This window comes from Hyperolius riggenbachi, chromosome 3, assembly GCF_040937935.1.
Source record: "Hyperolius riggenbachi isolate aHypRig1 chromosome 3, aHypRig1.pri, whole genome shotgun sequence".
In the NCBI taxonomy this organism is placed as follows: domain Eukaryota; kingdom Metazoa; phylum Chordata; class Amphibia; order Anura; family Hyperoliidae; genus Hyperolius; species Hyperolius riggenbachi.
The window spans coordinates 343,117,847-343,137,193 of record NC_090648.1 but is presented as its reverse complement, the minus strand read 5'-3'; positions in this window follow the sequence as shown (position 1 = coordinate 343,137,193).

Here is a 19,347-nt window from a genome sequence, read left to right as displayed (position 1 = left end):
GCACAGCACATTCCAGCCTGACTGCCTCAGCCCAACAGAGCCGACAGAGGAGAGAAGATTAGATCATATAACAGAGATAACACAGCCACTGTGCAAATATTTTGTTACAGAGTCTCTTTAAGGCCTATTGGCCGGTTTATTGTAAGTATCACAGTAAAAAGCACAACGTTTCGACCAGAGGTCTTTATCAAGTGCTAACAGAATCAAAGTGCAACATCTTATTTAAAGTGTATGGATTTACATAAAACAAACCCCTCCAAGGGGCGGGCACAATACTTAAAGAGACAGACTAATCAGTATGACAGGAAATTACTCATAGGAAACATTTCAAATTATATGCTTCATTCATTCCATTAGGAGACAAGGTTCCCAGCTCACTTATTCATCTACATTCCCTGCATAATAAGGAGATCTGCGGGTCAACACCTTCACGGCAGAACAGTTTTTCCAACACGCACCATCTCAAATCTGCTTGTTGGAGAAAGTGTTCTGCAGTGAAATTTCCTGTCATACTGATTGTGCCCGCCCCTTGGAGGGGTGTGTTTTATGTAAATCCATACACTTTAAATAAGATGTTGCACTTTAATTCTGTTAGCACTTGATAAAGACCTCTGGTCGAAATGTTGTGCTTTTACTTTACTTACAATAAACCGACCAGTAGGCCTTAAAGAGACTCTGTAACAAAATTTCAATATTTGCACAGTGGCTGTGTTATCTCTGTTATATGATCTAATCTTCTCTCCTCTGTCGGATACTTACAATAAACTGGCCAGTAGGCCTTAAATCCAGGTGGAGACCCAGCCTTTCTCTGTTTGCATGAAGTTGCCCTTAGGTGGATAAGGGTGTCAACTGCTTGACTCCCTGGTTCTGGAATACAGTGGGTTGCAGCGCTGGGATTTATTTTATTACATCATTGTCTTCACACCCATAACAAGTGTAGCCACAAAAACAATTGATCTTAAAGAGGAACTGTAACATGAAAAGATCCCCTGGGGGGTACTCACCTCGGGTGGGGGAAGCCTCCGGATCCTAATGAGGCTTCCCACGCCGTCCTCCATCCGTCAGGGGTCTCGCTGCAGCCCTCCGTGGAGTCCGTGCAGCGGTGATGTCAATATTTACCTTCCTGGCTCCTGCGCAGGCGCTCTGACGGCTGTCGGCTCCGAACTACACGGAAATACCCGATCGCCGTCGGGTCCGCTCTATTGCGCAGGCGCAAGTGTCCTGCGCCTGCGCAGTAGAGCGGACCCGAATGAGATCGGATATTTCCGTGTAGTTCGGAACGGAAAGCCGCCACAGCGCCCCCGCTGGAGCCAGCAAAGGTAAATATTGAACTGACAGTCGGCACAGTCGCCGGCTGTTCGGAGGGCTGCGGCGAGACCCCCGTGGGACAGAGGACGGCGTGGGAAGCCTCATTAGGATCCGGAGGCTTCCCCCACCCGAGGTGAGTACCCCCCAGGGGATCTTTTTAATGTTACAGAGTCTCTTTAAGTATAGTCCCCAGTAACAGAGGATGGGAAGGTTAGTAGTTGGGCCCCCACCACAGTTCTGTGCCCCCTCTGCTCCCCCCTAATTACACCCTAGGATTAAGATTTAGGATAGCATTAGATAAAACTGGGAGTAGTTTTTTGCCTTTAGAGGAAGTGTCAGGTGAGCACAATGATGGAGATTTGTATATGGAAAGTTTAGTGTTAGACATGGTGGTGGGGGAAGGGGGGTAGAGGTTGTGATCAGTGTAGATTAGTTAGTCAAGTGAGGGGATGGGGGAGTAAAAGTAGGGTTGGTGTTGGAATTTGGCATAACTGATTCGGAAAACCCAAATACTCCTGACTGCCACTGCTCAGCACCAAACAAGTGGACATGGTCAGCAGGAGGTCACTACTTTTTGCGAATCATGTTACATTTTAAGTGACTCCGATGCTTCCTCCTTCCAAACTGGATTTGGAAAAGATTTAGAGACATTAGGAAATACTGGTGAATAATGTACACATACATACTCACACAGTGCTGCAAGTTTCTTAACATGATTTCGAACCGCACATAAACACACAGAGTTGAAGTTGGAAGCCTTTTCCTTAAATAATACCTTTTAGAATTCTCCACAGAAAATAAAGGACACTCAAAGTCAAGTGGCAAAAAGACAAAAATAGCATGGGGTCAGCTAAGTGATCACCGTCAGTGGACTTTATCAGAACTTTATATTGGAGGGAGACATAAACTTCTCAGTAAGAACAGAGTTTAGAGTTCTGAAGCCCTACTGAGAATTGTACTCTAAATGACCGGGTAAGCTCATTATTGAGACAGCATTAATATATAGATTTCATATTACATTTCCCAAGCTAGCTAAACATTAGCAGAATGCAGAATCAGTACCATAGAGGTCCAGCTAACACCAAATTGCAATCTTGTAGTGTTTAGGGAACACAAAAAAAAGCACTTGAGACCACTCTGTAGAAGCATAAGCATCTAATTAATTAATTATTGGTTTGTAATTGACTACCATTCATCACACCAAAATATGAAAATAAGAATATTAGCAGCAAGTGTTAAGTCCATTAAAGGGCCATGAACCATGCTAATGCATCTCCAGGTCAGCTATACCTTTCAATAAATGGCTGAAAAAAAAATGAAAACCTCCCTCTTTCTTGGGATATGAATTACATACAGTATGATAATTAGCTCTCCACATGTTATCTTGTTACTAAAGGTTATAAACAGAGTTGTCTTCAGAAAGCTAAGGCACTCAACTATAGAACTGGAATTATCACCCTATAACCTTAATCTAAACTTCTAAACTTTGCCAGACTAGTATTTCAAACTGTTTCATATTGTGTGCTGTTTGTTTATTTCACATCTTTTTTGCCTATAACCCCCCTTCTCAGCTGTGCTTACAATATTGCCCAAATTTTAAAAAAATCTATATGCCGTGTAAGGTTGAGAGGACAGCTGTCACACCCCTAATGACAAAAACCATCCGGGCTGGTATTATTCAGAGAGTGGAGCCCCACATCTGTGGGTTTAGTTGTTCTGGGTTAAAATGGCTTGGTAGAGAAGGTGCCATGCTGTATTTTTAATTTTGTGTATTACAATGTTATAATAATAAGGAAAGCGATGACTATACAGTTTGATACAGTTGATCATGAAATCTTGCTTAACAGGCTGCAAAAGTACTGTGGAATTGATGGTTTAGTCCTCCAATGGTTCTCCTCCTTCCTGGCTGGCAGAACTCAAAGGGTAGCCTTGGGACCTTTCCAGTTTTCAGTCCAACCCTGTACCACTAAAATATGGTGTGCCCCAGGGTTCAATACTATCCCTTTTATTGTTTATCATATACGCATACATGCTGCCACTCTGAAAAAAACACAGTGTGACATATCACTGCTAGGCAGATGACACCCACCTATATTTGTCATTCAAACCTGACATGACAGACCCCATTCCAAAAATAAACACGTTTAGCTGAGCTTCAGGAGTGGATACATGAAAACTAGGTTAAGTAAATACAGACAAAACTGAGATTCTTATCATTCAGCGCCTAACAGCAAAGCAGCTCCAGACACCGTCAAAACCACTGAGGGTAGGGAACTCAGACCTTACTAGCTCCAACACTGTGCACAGCTTGGGACTGATGGGGTATTAAACTTTTGGAATAAAATTTCAGCTGTTGTGAAACATTCCTTCTTTCACCTAAGGAATATAGCAAAAATTAAGCACAGCATTCCTTCAAAGACTCTTCCAACCCTAGTTCACGCCTTCATCATGTCACATCTGGACTATTGCAATGCCCTCTATACAGACCTTCCAAATACAGACCTACATCACCTGCAGCTAATACAAAATGCTTCCACAAGACTGTTAACAAGCCAACTCCGCTATTGCAACATAACACGCAATCCTTTTCTCATTACACTGGATACCCATAAAATGGAGAAGCCTTTTCAAAATTGGCATGCTAACATCCCTATACGACCGAGGCCATGGATACCTGAAGGATTTGTTGCAACTGCGTCACATCTCCCACAAACTCAGATCAAAAGGATCCAGTAACTTGATCACCCCAATTTTCTCCACTAGGTGGCAACAGTCATCTAGGACCAATAACACAGATAAGGAACATGTAAATAAGAATACTGTGTTATCCTAAACCATGTTTACATATTCATTTACTTGTTTACCTATTTATCTAATTATTCACTTATTTATTTATAGTAATGCATACGCATGACTTCACATCGTGTGCACATCACACTACACTTGCCCATACCCTATACCAATATGGACACCACACACTCAAATGCACCACTGACATACAATACGATAACAGTACAATAACAGTACAGGTACAGCAGTTTCACAATAACGTTTACACAAGGTTTGAGCTCAAGTTTGTACAATGGAAAAAGACAATGGAAAAATATGGAGGCGATCTAGCTTGTCTAAAAACTCCAATACATAAAAGCAGGCTTAAGTTTTGCAGACAAAGTAGGAATATGAATTTAACCTACTCTGTTCTGAGGAACTTCCATCAATCTTTATCTTCCTATCAAGTTATAAGTTTGGACTTAAAAACAATTTACATTAATAAAAAAATTAGGGAAAAATTAATCCAAACACGGGTGTTCCCAGTTTGCAAAGCCGGGAAGGTTAGTGTTTAGGGTATTCTATACAAGGTATATAATCACTAAATATCCAAGCCCATAACTTAGTTGGCTTTAATATAATTAAAATGTATAATTACCAATCATATGGAATATGGGATCTTGCCAGGCCTATGGTGTTACCTCGATCTTTCCCTCTCTTGTTTAAAACTTAGAGTTGTTCCAAGGCTACAAGCCATGTAAATACCTGCCTCAGCATTTTATCAGGTAAACTGAACTCAAAGGGAAGAAACTTTCTGGATTTCTTCGATCCAGCATTAAATAGTAATAAGACAGAATAAAAATATCTATTCTTTGTACCCAGATGACTAAATCAAGCATGCATAATATGTAAAACAGAGCAAACTTACTAACATATAAAATAAATTGTGAAATCCTAAAAAATTATATTCTATAAAGAATAAAAATGATATATGTTTTATCAAACATACAATCTATTAGGGCCCGTTTCCACGAATCTGAATGCGTTTTCTGCATGCAGAGTCGCATAACCAATACAAATGGATGGGCCTGTTTCCACTAGTCAGATATCCTGTGCGGTTTTGTGTGCAGGAAAAATCTGCACGGCAGAGCCATCAGAATTCGCACACCGCACGGTGGTATGCGATTTGCTTACAATGTATTTAACAGAAAATTCGCATGTGTTTTTGCTATGCGAATTTTAACACGAATTTTACCGCAAATTTGCGTACGTTTTCACATAAAATCAATGTAAAAGCACACTGGCACTGACATGGTTATTCGCATACTTACTAACATATGCGAAAACGAACATGAATTCACGGTAACATTTGTGTTAAATTTGCATCCGCATGCGAATTCGTTTTCACGTTTTCCACAACTAATTCACACCGCACAGGTGGAAACGGACCCTGATAGATAATTGTTATTTGAAAACCCGACAGCGGGAATTGAGTAGACCCACCCAGCGGATCACAAGTTGGGGTCGCCGGGTGCCGTACACACGCCTGATTGCTGGCTCAGGCAGCCATTATCAGCTGTCTCAGCCAACTTAAGTCAGGTGTGTGTACAAGACTTTAGGCACCAATGGGGGGGGGGGGAGGTTAGGTCATAGTAAAATATTGGTACATATTACTGATATTTTACTATATGAATTAAGTAGTAGAAGATCAGTAATTTTACTGATTTCTACTATCATCTGTTTCCTGCACCCTTTTAAATGCCTTTATTAAATATATGTGTTTTTTGCTCAGACAACTGAATGTTTTGAAAAGTAAGTTTACTTTAAGCACTGATTTCTCAGGTGGCGATGATCATAAATGAAGTTAACGGGGTCTCTCCACTACCACCCTTTGCTTTAAACTGGTGCCCTGTTTTGGCATTAGGAAAGGTCCAGCATATCTGCAAGGAACATCCCTAACTGGCAATTTAGAGCTCATTACATCCCTTAAAATTCACTTAATAATAATTAATTTCACCTTTGTTACAGAATACAATGTTTCACTTTTTTTTGCCAAAACCCAGTTTCCATAAAAATAAAAACAATAAAGAAGTGGAATTAGGCAGCTTTGCGCATCACTAGTTTCTGGTACATTAAAGGCTTAGTTTCAGAAATAAGAAGGAAACAAAACAGGATTAGGATAGCTTAGTGCAAGAACAATGGCTTATAATACACTACTCTGTGAAAGGCACAAATAACATTTTAACAAATGCAGAGAAGAAAATGTTTCAGTTGTAAGGTAGTGTTTCCCTAATGCAGTGAGTTCTACTTTATAGCCCCTGCCTGTAATGATCGCTGCTGCAGCAGGTGTTGCTGGAAGTAGTAGTGCTGCAGCTCAGGCAGTTCTGATCTCTTTCCATGCAAGCTGCATAGCTTTGTCTGCCTTTCCCTGCTGTCAGCTTGTGACTGATTATTATTCACCTGTGTGGGAATCTGCATGTCTGCTCCCATTGGATGACCTCAGTATAAAGATCTGCTTCCTGCAGGACTCCTCGGGTTTTCATAGCTTCAGTTAAGCCTGTCTTGCTGTCGCTTCGGCCCCCGATCGTGTTTCTTGTTCTAAAGATACTTTGCTGGTCTTTGCATCATATATTGGTTCATTGCCAATATATATGCATACCAGCACGTTTATTATTTTCTTTGTATTCGTGTTACGTTGATACATCAGTGTCGCTGATATATACGTACACGAACTGTTTATATCCTGTGTTCAGTTAGTTAGTTTTCCAGCACGTTTTGGTAGTTTGCGCGTACCGTGATCACCCGTGCTGAGGTAGTTACCCTGCTCCTGGTTCTGTTTGTGGATTGCGTTCATCTCTGCGAAGAGATAACGAATCCTTCTGAATCCTGTTCTGTTATTGTTTGTGGATTGCGTTCATCTCTGCGAAGAGATAACGAATCCTTCTGAATCCTGTTCTGTTACCGTTTGTGTATTGCGTTCATCTCTGCGAAGAGATAGCGAATCCTTCTGAGTCCTGTTCCCTGTATTACTCCAGTCCTAGTCAGCGTTCCTGCTTATGTCATATATCGGTTCATTGCCGATATATACATATGTTAGTCAGACGTTACAAATAGTTTCATTGATAGCTGTAATTGTAATACGCTAGGAAAACATACTTATTGTATATTTGTCTGTGTTACGTTCATCTATCTTGATCCTGCTATTTCCTGACTATCCTGTCCTGTCTTTGTGAGGCACGCCATCGCTGCAATCGCATTGGCTGCCTCATTCCAGTCTGTCTTGTTTTGGACGCTTGCTGTCGCTAAGTAGCCGCTAGCTAGCAAGCGTTCATTCTGTCTACCTGTCCTGATCTCCTCAGTTCTGGTTTATGCGCTCAGCGCTATTTTGCGCTGAGACGTTATAACGAAAGCATTGTTTGTGGCTGTCAGATCTGCACCGGCTCTGTGCGCCACAATCTCCTATTGGAGTCAGTCCTCCCCTCCACTATACTAGGGATAGCCTGTTTCCTTGTGCTGGTGTGTGTACCTCCTCCACGCCAGCTCATGCGTTGCATGCTGACTGTGGAGATTACACCTCCAAGCTTAACACTGCCCTACTTATTTTCACAGCTATGCATTTGGAGGCACAGGCATATGTGCCAAGGGTATTTCTCATGGGGAAATTGAGGATAACAACCTAGTTGAATACTTTTTCCTGCAATATGGCACAGAAGATGTATAAGCAACTTCCCTGTACAACACACACCTGAAGTCATGTAAGTCTATGGCAACACAGGAATTTAGGAAATGATGACAGTGTCGGTGGTGGCGTGCCGTATTTTTACAGGATGCCTCCGTGCACTTCCGTATTTCCAAAACAGGAAGTGACCGCAAACGAGCGACACTTCCTGTTCTGAAGTGAACCAGAAGGGGATTACCACGGACAACCTAATGTCCATGTTTCCCTATGGGTCAGTTCACATTATATGCATTTTAACTCAAAACTTTCTCACAGTGCACTGCTATGGAAAAAATTGATCAGTTAAAATGCATCTGTTGTTCAGTGTGAAAGAAGCCTAAAACTTCAGGACATTCGACTATGAGCTGCACCCACAGGCAATCAATGATGCAGTTCATTGTTTTCTGGAAAGTATTGCAGGAACTGTGTCAGTGCTATATTAACGCATAAAAAAATAAACATGCTTTTTTTATATGTATTTTTGTTACATGAGTGTGCATAAATCTCAAACGTGTGAGGGTGCTACATAATCCAGACCTGAATGTAAGCTTTGGGTCAACGACATATTAATAAGTCAGCAAAGCCAGCTACCATTTTTTATATCAGACATAATGAACAGTGACCTGACAGCTGTTTGTGAACCTAACATTGCATGTTTTGTAAAGAAATATTTAAAAAATAAAAATTGGTAACATTAATAATTAAGGGAATAGAGAATGCTTAGTCTACAATCTCACATCGAGAAGCGTGCAGCAGACGTAGCATTTGTGCTTTCAAACCAGTGCTGCCCAGCAGTCTACATTCCAGTAAGTATACAGCAATTCATGCATATTATAAAGCCTGTCTGCAAGTGCTGACGAGATGTTAACTCTCTTAGTGCCAATGGTGTCATTTCTAGTATCACTGGAAAGTTTCATATCCACAAAAAGCTTCTGTTTTACTACTGTGTAGTTAAGATAAATCCACAGTGAACAAAGGGGCTTAAAGTTCCTTTGAATTGAGGGAAAAAAATGACTGAGGTCCATGATGGGCCAGATTACCTCCTCCTAAGCTTCCTGATGCTGCTCGTTGTCTTTAGGGTCCCTCCCGTTCCCTCTGTGCATACATGTAATAAAGGCGCCTGGAAAAAAGGGCGCAGGTTATTACCGCTAGTACAAGATCAGCAGATTTACTGATATTTTACTACTTTCTTCTTTACAGATATTGTACTATAACCTAACCCAACCCTACTCTCACACAGAGCCCTCCCTCTACCAATGCCTAACCCTTACACCTCGTGGTGTCTAAATCTTAAAGAGGAACTCCAGTGAAAATAATGTAGTAAAAAAAAGTGCTTCATTTTTTACCATAATTATGTATAAATGATTTAGTCAGTGTTTGCTCATTGTAAAATCTTTCCTCATTTACATTCTGACATTTATTACATGGAGACAGTTTTACTGTGGGAAGGTTATGTAGCTGCTCCTAGCTGTTTTGGCTGTTAGAGACAGCTGTAAACAGCTAATTCCTGTCTGTGAACCTTGTTACATTGTAACAAACTGCCAAAAGTACCGCGGTACTCAGAGCTTCTTGTGGGAGGGGTTTCAGCACAAAATCAGTCATACAGTGCCCCCTGATGGTCTGTTTGTGAAAAGCATTATATTTCTCATGTAAAAGGGGTATTAGCTACTGATTGGGATAAAGTTCAATTCTAGGTTGGAGTTTCTCTTTAAGCCTCCCCTGTAATGCATAGACCTTTACACACACACATTCCCCCCGGCCGCAAAAAGATTGCCGCAAAACTGTGTGTAGCAGAAAGAAGGGCACTTCCACAGGCTGCAATGATAAAAGCCGCGATTAGTGGCAATAGAGGGAAATTTGGGCACATGCAGGTGCCGGATAAAATGGGGCAATAGATGGAATTTTGGGTGCCGCATTTTATTGGGCGCTTCTGTGCATCCAAATTTCCCTCTATTACAAAGTCAAGAGACTGCAATCCTGGATAGAGACAGGCTGCACCACCAAAGTGTATAATCAAATAATCTTTATCAAACACTAAGACAATTTAAAAGCATTTAAAATGACGTGCATCGCACAGCAAAAGCAAGCCTCCACAACACAATGTATTGTGGGGAAGTATCATACAATAACAACAATGCCTCACTTCTCATGTATAGAAAGTGTCACGTTGTGTTGTGGATCCCCTGTCCTGGGATTATGTATGTATACCACTAATGTTGTTGCCTATCGCTGTATACACTGTCCATCATTGACACTTTTGCTTTACAAATGTTTGTGAGCACATCCAAACTCATATCTACCTACTGCTTCTGACTGATATATGCATGGATGGCATATGCACTTTAAATTTCACTTATCAGACTAGACTCCCAAGACCCTGGTCCCACTTTCCATACTGTGATCTATGTCAGATCTCAGATGGTTAATAAGCAGCAGAAAAGGGTTAATAATTATATATGAGAGGTGAGGCATTGTTATTGTATGATACTTCCCCACAATACATTGTGTTGTGGAGGCTTGGTTTTACTGTGCAATGCACACCATTTTAAATGCTTTTAAATTGTCTTAGTGTTTGAATAAAGCTTATTTGATAATACACTTTGGTGGTGCAGCCTATCTCTATCCAGGATTTCTGTCTCTTGACTTTGTATTGGATCTCTATTGATCCTGGGGCTTGCACGCCACACTGTATTGGGAGTGCGGATTCATTCTTGCATGCTTTAACAAATTTACCTGTATTGCTACTTATCGCATCTTTTATCACTGCAGCCTATGGCGGTGGCCTTCTTTCCACTTTGCATGTGTCTGCACCCTTTTTTTCTGATTCACCCTGTGCCCAGTCATCTTCTCTCCCTGCCTCATGAAAGTTCCTCTGAGCAGCACCTAGTGATTCTGAACTGTGCATGCATGAATTTTGAACTGCATATGTGCATTAAAAGAAAGCACTTGTAAACTAACACCAGCTTTTGCTGAGCATGCGTGGTTTTGAACTTGCACCTGTGCAGTTTCAAATTGCTCGGCACTGCTCAAGGAAACTTCTGGAAAACTATTTACATTCTTATAAAGGATAACGGAACATACACTTGTAGTTATATATCTCCCCTCTCTGCAAAGGATTTGTCAAAAGACGTAACATACAACCACTTCTCTTTTCTGTCAAAACCTTGAAGACAACCTGAGGCGAGGGGGTAAAAGTATTCATACTTACCTGGGGCTTCCTCCAGCCCCATGACCACTGTTGCCTCCCTCACCATTCTCCCGTGTGTCTCTGTTCGCCTGCTATCGGCCCCAGTAATCCACCTTCACGTCAGTTGGACTCCCTGCGTTCATGTTGCCGAGAGTGTTCTGCGCCTACGCAGTACTGCCTGCACAGGCACAGAACATTCCCGACAATTTGAACATGATGGGTGCATGGCCGGCCGCGCATGTGCAGAAGAGCGCAACTCATGTGACTGAAGGTGCATTACCAGGGCTGATATCAGGCGAACAAAGGCACTGTCAGGATCTCTTCTGTAGCTTGTCCTGTTGGTTGCATTGGAACGGCAACCAGCAGTTCTGATTTCTCTGCATGCATTCAGTTGCATAGTGTTGGTTGCATTCACAATTGCCATCTGCAATCACTCTGCGGTTCAGAGCAGCTCAGGATGCTGTCATGAATCCACCTATGACTTGTTGCAGCTGAGCTGCAGCCAGACAGTGCTGAAGTCCTGCTAGTCCGGACGCAACCATAACTGCGGTGGTGAATGGTTAGTGTTCCTGCTAGTTCTGATCCTGTGAACCAGTCCTGCTAGTCTGTATGTAGCCATCACTGCGGTAGTGATTGGCTAACGATCCTGCTAGTTCTGTTCCTATGGATGTGACTATAGCAGCGGTTGCTATTACCTCCTTCCTGTTCTGTCTTGTTTGTGCCTGTGTGGATGTTAGCTATTGCTGTGGTAGCGATTAGATTGGCAACCATTCCTCCTGTCTGTCTTGTCTTATTCAGTGTGGTCAGTGTGGTGGACTGCGGCCGCTCTGAGCAACCACTGTGCCTGTTTATTGTGTTGGTTATCAGAAGCTCAGAGCTGCGGTCTCTCTGAACAATCTTACTTCCTGTCTCCTGCTGTGATCTGTGTACTCTCCTCCACAAGTGCATCCCGCACTATTGACTGATATTACCCAGCCACATTTGTCTAGCTTAGTGGACTCTGGTAGTACTCCGGTCTTCCCGGCCTCAGCCTCTATACCTTGCACGCTGAAGTCCTGCGGGGTAACTGTAGTCGGATAGGTGTATTGGTCTCCCATTCACGCGTGGGCTTGGCGTATAGGTGAAGAGCGTGGTATTAGATTTAGGTATAGAGGATGAAAGAAGGAAAAAGATCTGCCAGGCCTTACATGCACCCAGGAGGATGGCGGGGGTGGCAATGGTGGTCATGGGGCTGGAGGAGGCCCCATGTAAGTATGAATTCTTTCAGATTAGCTTTAAAGTACCCCTGAACTGAGAGGGGTAGTTGACATGCATGCTAAAATTTTGTTTGCGGTGCTATGATGTAGGGCACAGCACCAGCCTCATGTTCCAGCACCCCCAGCGGTCCCCGCAGTACCGAACGTCGAAAATGGGCTGGAGAAAGTGGCAGTTTCCTCCCGTTGCCCCTAGCAACGCCCACGATCACGCCCCGCGGCTGCCTCTTTATCCTGGAACTGTTTAAAAAAAAGCATCAGATTATAACTCACCTACTTCGCTTTCCAATCGCTGCTTTGCCGTCCTGTCAGCTCCTCCGTTCAGCCGCAGTGTCACTTATAATTACCGGTATCACGTCAATGCCGCTGACCCGGAAGTACTTCATGTCGGTACTTTTGGGTCAGCGCCATTGCTGTGAATATACCGGTGCTTACGAATGACACTGCGGCTGAACAGTGGAGCTGACAGGATGGCAAAGCTGTGATTGGAAAGCAGAGTAGGTGAGTTATGATCTGATGCTTTTTTTAATAAATATGGTCAAAGCGGCATCAGGAGGACTTTAAAGGGGTTCTTCCGCGAATGAGGAAAAAAATAAAAAGTGGATTATTTATAAACTATTAAAAATCCTTCTCAAATAGTGTTAAAAGTTTTTTAAAAAAATGAATGGTTTCATCAAAATAACATGTGTAAGTAACCAGTGACGGATGACGGCTGGGAGGCTAATCCATTTGTGAGGGTTTTTTTTTTTTACTATAATTTCCCAAACATAACTGCTGCCTACCTAGTTGTCAGTGGTGTAGCCCATTGCTGTGAGGAATGGCTGTTACAGTTGTTAGAATAACAGCTGTTCTCTCGCTGAGCTCCACGGCAGTTATTTATTGTAGTTTTACAGAAAGGACCCCTGTGCAGCAATGAATCGGGCAGATGCAGGGCAGCCGATCAGTGAGAACGTCATTTGTTGACATCGTTGCCCGGCAACCAGACTACTCGTCTATGCAGAAAGATCTTTATCTCCTGAAAGCGAGTGATCTGGTTTTAGCTAATTAGCGCTGCCCGCTGTCCTGTCTTCCTGTCAGCAGTGGCCACTTGCATGCGTTGGGTGCAGGGGACGCACCACTTTCACCAGCGGGGAGGGGGCCAGGGGGAGCTGCAACAAGCTGCTACTTCTGAAAATAAATATACTCCTAGATCAGGCTGGAGCCATACATTTTCTTCCTGCTCAGAATTACAGGTTCAGCCTCAGCACACTGCTGAGCTGATAACACAGATGAGAGGAATGTGAGCCTGTCCAGCTCCCCCCTCCCTCGGGAAAATGAGGACGCTGGGAGAAGAGGAGAGAGGCACACAGAAACGCGTGCATGGGAGACAGCAGCTTGACAGAGTGCAGTGAGATGGAGGTGCTTCTTTTATGTATGCATATTTTGTGTGTGTGTGTGTGTGTGTGTGTGTGTGTGTGTGTGTGTGTGTGTGTGTGTGTGTGTGTGTGCGTGCGTGCGTGCGTGCGTGCGTATGTACAGTGTGTGCGTACAGTGTGTGTGTGTAAATGGCTGCTTGCGTGTGTGTGTGTGTGTGTAAATGGCTGCTTGCGTGTGTGTGTGTGTGTGCGTGTGTGTACGGACCTGTGTGTAAATGGTTGCTTGTATCTGTGTACATGTGTACGGATCTGTGTGTAAATGGCAACTTGTATGTCTGTGCGCATTTGTACGGATCTGTGTGTAAATGGGTGCTGGTATGTATGTATGTGTGTGCATGTGTACAGATCTGTGTGCAAATTGCTGCTTGTATGTGTATGCTTTATGTATGTGTATGCTGTATGTATGTGTATGCATGCATGTGTATGGATCTGTGTATAAATGGCTGCTTGTATCTGTGTGCTGTGTGTGTGAAGTATCTGACTGTGCATAGTATAAATGTATGTTGTGTGTCTGTGTGTAAATATATGTGTGTCTTTGTGACATGCAAGTACACAAATGATATATATTTTATATACTTATATGGATGTTTCCCCCTTTATGGGGTCCCTCCCTTGTATCCGGTGTTGCAACCCTCATTTTCCCCATATAGCTTGGACAATAAACCCTCATCCTCCCCTTCAATAGCAAAGTGTGGTTAATTTCATCTTAGAAGTGGGCTCCCATGTGCCTGTACTGTACTGATAGTAAACTAGCTGCAGTGTGTGCTGATCTCTGCTACCCCCAGTATGTACAGTATAAGCTGTTACTCTGTGCCTGTACTGATAGTAAACTAGCTGCAGCGTGCGCTGATCTTTGCTGCCTCCAGTATGTACAGTATAAGTTGTTACTCTGTTCATGTACTGATAGTAAACTAGCTGCATTGTGCGCTGATCTCTGCTGCCTCCAGTATGTACAGTATAAGCTGTTACTCTGTGCCTGCACTGATCGTAAACCAGCTGCAGTGTGTACTGATCTCTGCTACGCCCAGTGTGTACACTATAAGCTGTTACTTAATCAGACAACAATGAACGTGAGAAAGGATGCTGTTTTTACAGGGGAAGGGGGCCCTGACCATGTGTGTGGGTGTGGGGGAGGGGGAGGGCGCAATCGCAATTTGTGTTTGCAATAGGCACTTTGTTGCTCAGCTACGTCTCTGCCTCTTCTAAAAAAAAAGGTTGTAACCCCTCCCACCATGAAGCTCCGCCCCCACCTGTGAGCCCCACCTGCCAGCTACTATGCTCCTTTTGTGCCCACCCCAAAAAATCTGAAGCTGGAGCCGCCACTGGCTGCCAGCAGAACTAGAGTTCACTGTTACACAGTGAGTCGTGTCATCTGATTTTTAGCTGCGATGAGAAGCAGACAACAGACAGGATTTTAGACACTTGTTTCCTGTTGTAGTAATAGTGATCTGTCAATAAGGAAAATTTTATGTCAATTTTACTTTTTCTAAAAAATGGCTATATATATATATATATATATATATATATATATATATATATATATATATATATATATATATATATATATATATATATATACATATAAATTTATATGTATAAATGAATGCACACGCCGGAACGGGGGTTGTTGTGGATGTGTGCATGCGCGTGAATATCGCAGGAGGGTGTATTGAATGGGAGGGTGCATAAGGCACGCGGTGTGTGTGTGTGTGTGTGTGTGTATGTATGTATGGGGGGGGGGGATTGGTGCGGGATAATGTGCATGCTAAGGCCTAGCGCGTATATATATATATATATATATATATAGTGTGTGTATATATATATATATATATATATATATATATATATAGTGTGTATATATATATATATATATATATATGTGTATATATATATATATATATATACTTTATATATCCATCCATTAAAAACTTTATTGCAATTTACATAAACTTTTTTAGAAAAAGTAAAATTGACATAAAGTTTTCCTTATTGACAGATCACTATTACTACAACAGGAAACAAGTGTCTAAAATCCTGTCTGTTTTCTGCTTCTCATCGCAGCTAAAAATCAGATGACATGACTCACTGTGTAATGCTGGGAATACACGGGTCGATCCGGCGGCCGATTAGCTGCCGGATCGACCCCAGCCGCGTCCCCGCTCGTCCGTGCGGATCGATTACCGCTCGTCCCCGCCGGCGCTTCCTTATCAGCGCTCGATTCCCTGCCATTGTCCGCCGGCAAGGATCGAGCGGGCGGGGATCGAGCAGCTTGATCGGACCAGCTGAATATTATCAGCTGGCCAGATCAGCTGCTCGATACATGGTACAGAAACGTACCGTGTATCCCCAGCATTACAGTGAACTCTAGTTCTGCTGGCAGCTAAAAGAAGATAAGGGGAAAAAAACAAACAACTCCTGCAGAGCTGGAGTTAAGGTAGCCATACACTGGTCGATTTGCCATTAGATCGACCAGCTGACAGATCCCTATCTGATCGAATCTGATCAGAGAGGGATCGTATGGCTGCCTTTACTGCAAACAGATTGTGAATCGATTTCAGCCTGAAACCCGATCACAATCTGTTGAGCTGCTCCTGCCGCCTGTGCCCCCCCCCCCCGTATACATTACCTGACGCTGGCTCCCAGGCGTCTTCTCCGCGCTGCACCGCACCGCTCTGTTTTTGCTCCATCCCGGCGCTTCCTGTGTCACTCCGTGACCAGGAAGTTCAAATAGAGCGCCCTCTATTTGAACTTCCTGGTCACTGCAGTGACACGGGAAGCGCCGGGATGGAGCCGGAACAGAGCGGTGCAGCGCGGAGAAGACGCCCGGGAGCCAGCGTCAGGTAATGTATACCTGATCGGATCGGCCGCCGCTAGCGACGCGCACCCTACCCGCGGGCGATCGAGGGTAATTTCCCACACGGCGCAATCGACGGACCGATCCGATTTCGGGAGGAGATCGGATCGGCGGGTGCGTTTAGCGCGAACGATTGGCAGCAGATTCGATCCCAGGATCGAATCTGCTGTCGAAACGGCCGCGAATCGGGCCAGTGTATGGCCACCTTTACTTTTCATTTATTTTATGGCTGATTATCACACCAGCTAAAAACAGATCACTTGCTTTCCAGAGATAAAGATCTTTCTGCATAGAGTAGTAGTCTGGTTGCCGGGCAACGATGTCAACAAATGAAGTTCTCACTGATCGGCTGCCCTGCATCTGCCCGATTCATTGCTGCAGGGGTCCTCTCTGTAAAACTACAATAAATAACTGCCGTGGAGAGAACAGTCGTTATTCTAAAAACTGTAACAGCCATTCCTCACAGCAATGGGCTACACCACTGACAACTAGGTAGGCAGCAGTTATGTTTGAGAAATTATAGTAAAAAAAAAAACCCTCACAAATGGATTAGCCTCCCAGTCCATCATCTCTCACTGATTACTTACACATGTTACTTTGATGAAACCATATATTTTTTTTTAAAAAACTTTGCACACTATTTGAGAAGGAATTTTAATAGTTTATGCATAAACCACTTTTTATTTTTTTCTTCATTCGTGGAAGAACCCCTTTAAGTTTCAAGTTTCAGTTCTGTTTACTAGTATCTCCTGCTGCTCCCTCCAGCCACTAGGAACCACTACCGGGGAACAAGAAATATGCCCTTGTGGTTTTGAATAGAATAGCAAGTCCATCTATAGCTTTTAGATGTATACACAAAATCTAAATAATATACTAAAAACATTTTTAGCACTGTTCATGCATACTGCACATGTGCAGCTCATAAAGATTTGTAACTGTGCATGCGCAGAATACTCCCAGCTACAGGAGCATGTTCAAGGAGATGCAAGGATTAGACAGCGCATGCACTGTAGTGAGCGTCTCAGCCAGTCACAGAGTTCAATTGGGGTGACGGCGGTGGAGGAGACCTGGTGGACACAGAAGAACCGCAAAGACTATGAGGGGCTGGAAGAAGCACCAGGTAAGTAAAAGTCAACTTTTTACCCCTTACCTCAGATTTCAGATCACTCCCCTGCCCAGTAACCCCTAGCAAGTGCAGCCAATTGCCCAAACTTTTTCCCTTCACCCCAAATAAGGTGTTAGTATAATGATCCCCTCACCCCTAATAAGTATGTGGCCAGTGGAATAATTACTCCCCCTTCCCCTGAATTGAGATCCATACAATAATACTACTCCTCCCTCTCCCCAGTATGCGTGGCTAGTATAATAATCAATTAACCCATCCCCTAAGCCCCTCCCCCCAAAACTGGATGAGTGTATAAATAAATACCCCTCCACCACCACCACCATCCCCAAGCAAGTGTGGCTTGGATAGTATAACAACCTTTCAGTGTGTGGCATCAACTTCCCCGTAGGCGCCCGAATGCACATCTGGATCCTATAGGAAGTATATGCCCTTAACCCCCCTTCTGGTGCCTAAACCTTAAACCTCAATCATAGCGCCTAAACCTTAACTTCCCCCCCACCACAAAACCACTATTAGTGGCAATATCTGGAAGTTTTGGCGCACTGGCATCCAGCGCCACTAGTGCAGTTATGAGACTTCTGCAGTCCATATCTGCATGTTCAGACAGGAAAGAGAGGGAGGCCTTATCCCCTGGGCCCCCCACCACTGAGGGATCGCAGGAACTATAGTTCGGCAACTGTAACACAAGTTTACCACTAAGGAAGTTCAATAATAAAATGTTTTTTACCATATACTTCTTAATTTAGTCTATGAAAATGTAGGCTTCTTTCAGATGGGCAGCCGAAGACAGTGAATTCACCACCTGCCAGCTTCTCTTGTGCACTGCCCAGGCGCCTTGTAAGCACTTGGTACTGGCAGTTGACAGTCGGTCCCATAGAGTAACATCTGAGCATTGCCATGCCACGATTTTCTGCCACAGTGTAGCACTATCACATGTCAAGCACTGGCATGCATGGTTTTACAACTGCTGCCATTTGGCTGCATTTAAATTGCACTTGGAAAGCGCTCGTGGATGGCAGACAATACACTGAACTGCTTCATTTATGGGTATTATACCTCCTACAAACAGCTTACAATCACTCAGCGTAATAAATCAGGCCCACAATGTCTATTCCCTAGCCAAATGAATTTCTACCCATAGTTACCTGTTGAGTTTCTATGGGCTCAAAACCAAACCCCCATATTGGCTGAATGTGATAACTGGATACAGACCATTTTCTGAATCATAAAGTAATCATAGCAACAGCATTTTACCTGACCTGGAAAACAATAGTCATGCCGTAATTACAGAGTTGGTAATTATTACACCTCAATGCTCTGAATTTCTGAGAACCTCTGACTGTGGCATAATAACATTTATTTTGTGAAGCCAATAATACATCGTTCACAGCATGGAAATAAGTGGGCTGCCTGCTATACAAACAGAGGTGAGCCCTTTCACAGCCCACAGCCCACATAGTGTGTGGGAACAAACCTGACGACATATTAAAGAAAAATACAATTTGCTTCTAAGAGTTACTTTAACACTGAAAAAGCAAATTCACTCAAGTCTACAGTGCTATTTACATGGGATGTAACTGGGGCTTGCCATGGGAGTAAGGCCTCATTCACATTGGCACTAAAAACGGTCCATTTAAGAAGAACTAAACAGACCAGATCCTAACAAAGGTGAATGGATCCTCCTATGTTAATCAATAGGATCCGTTCATGTTGCTCT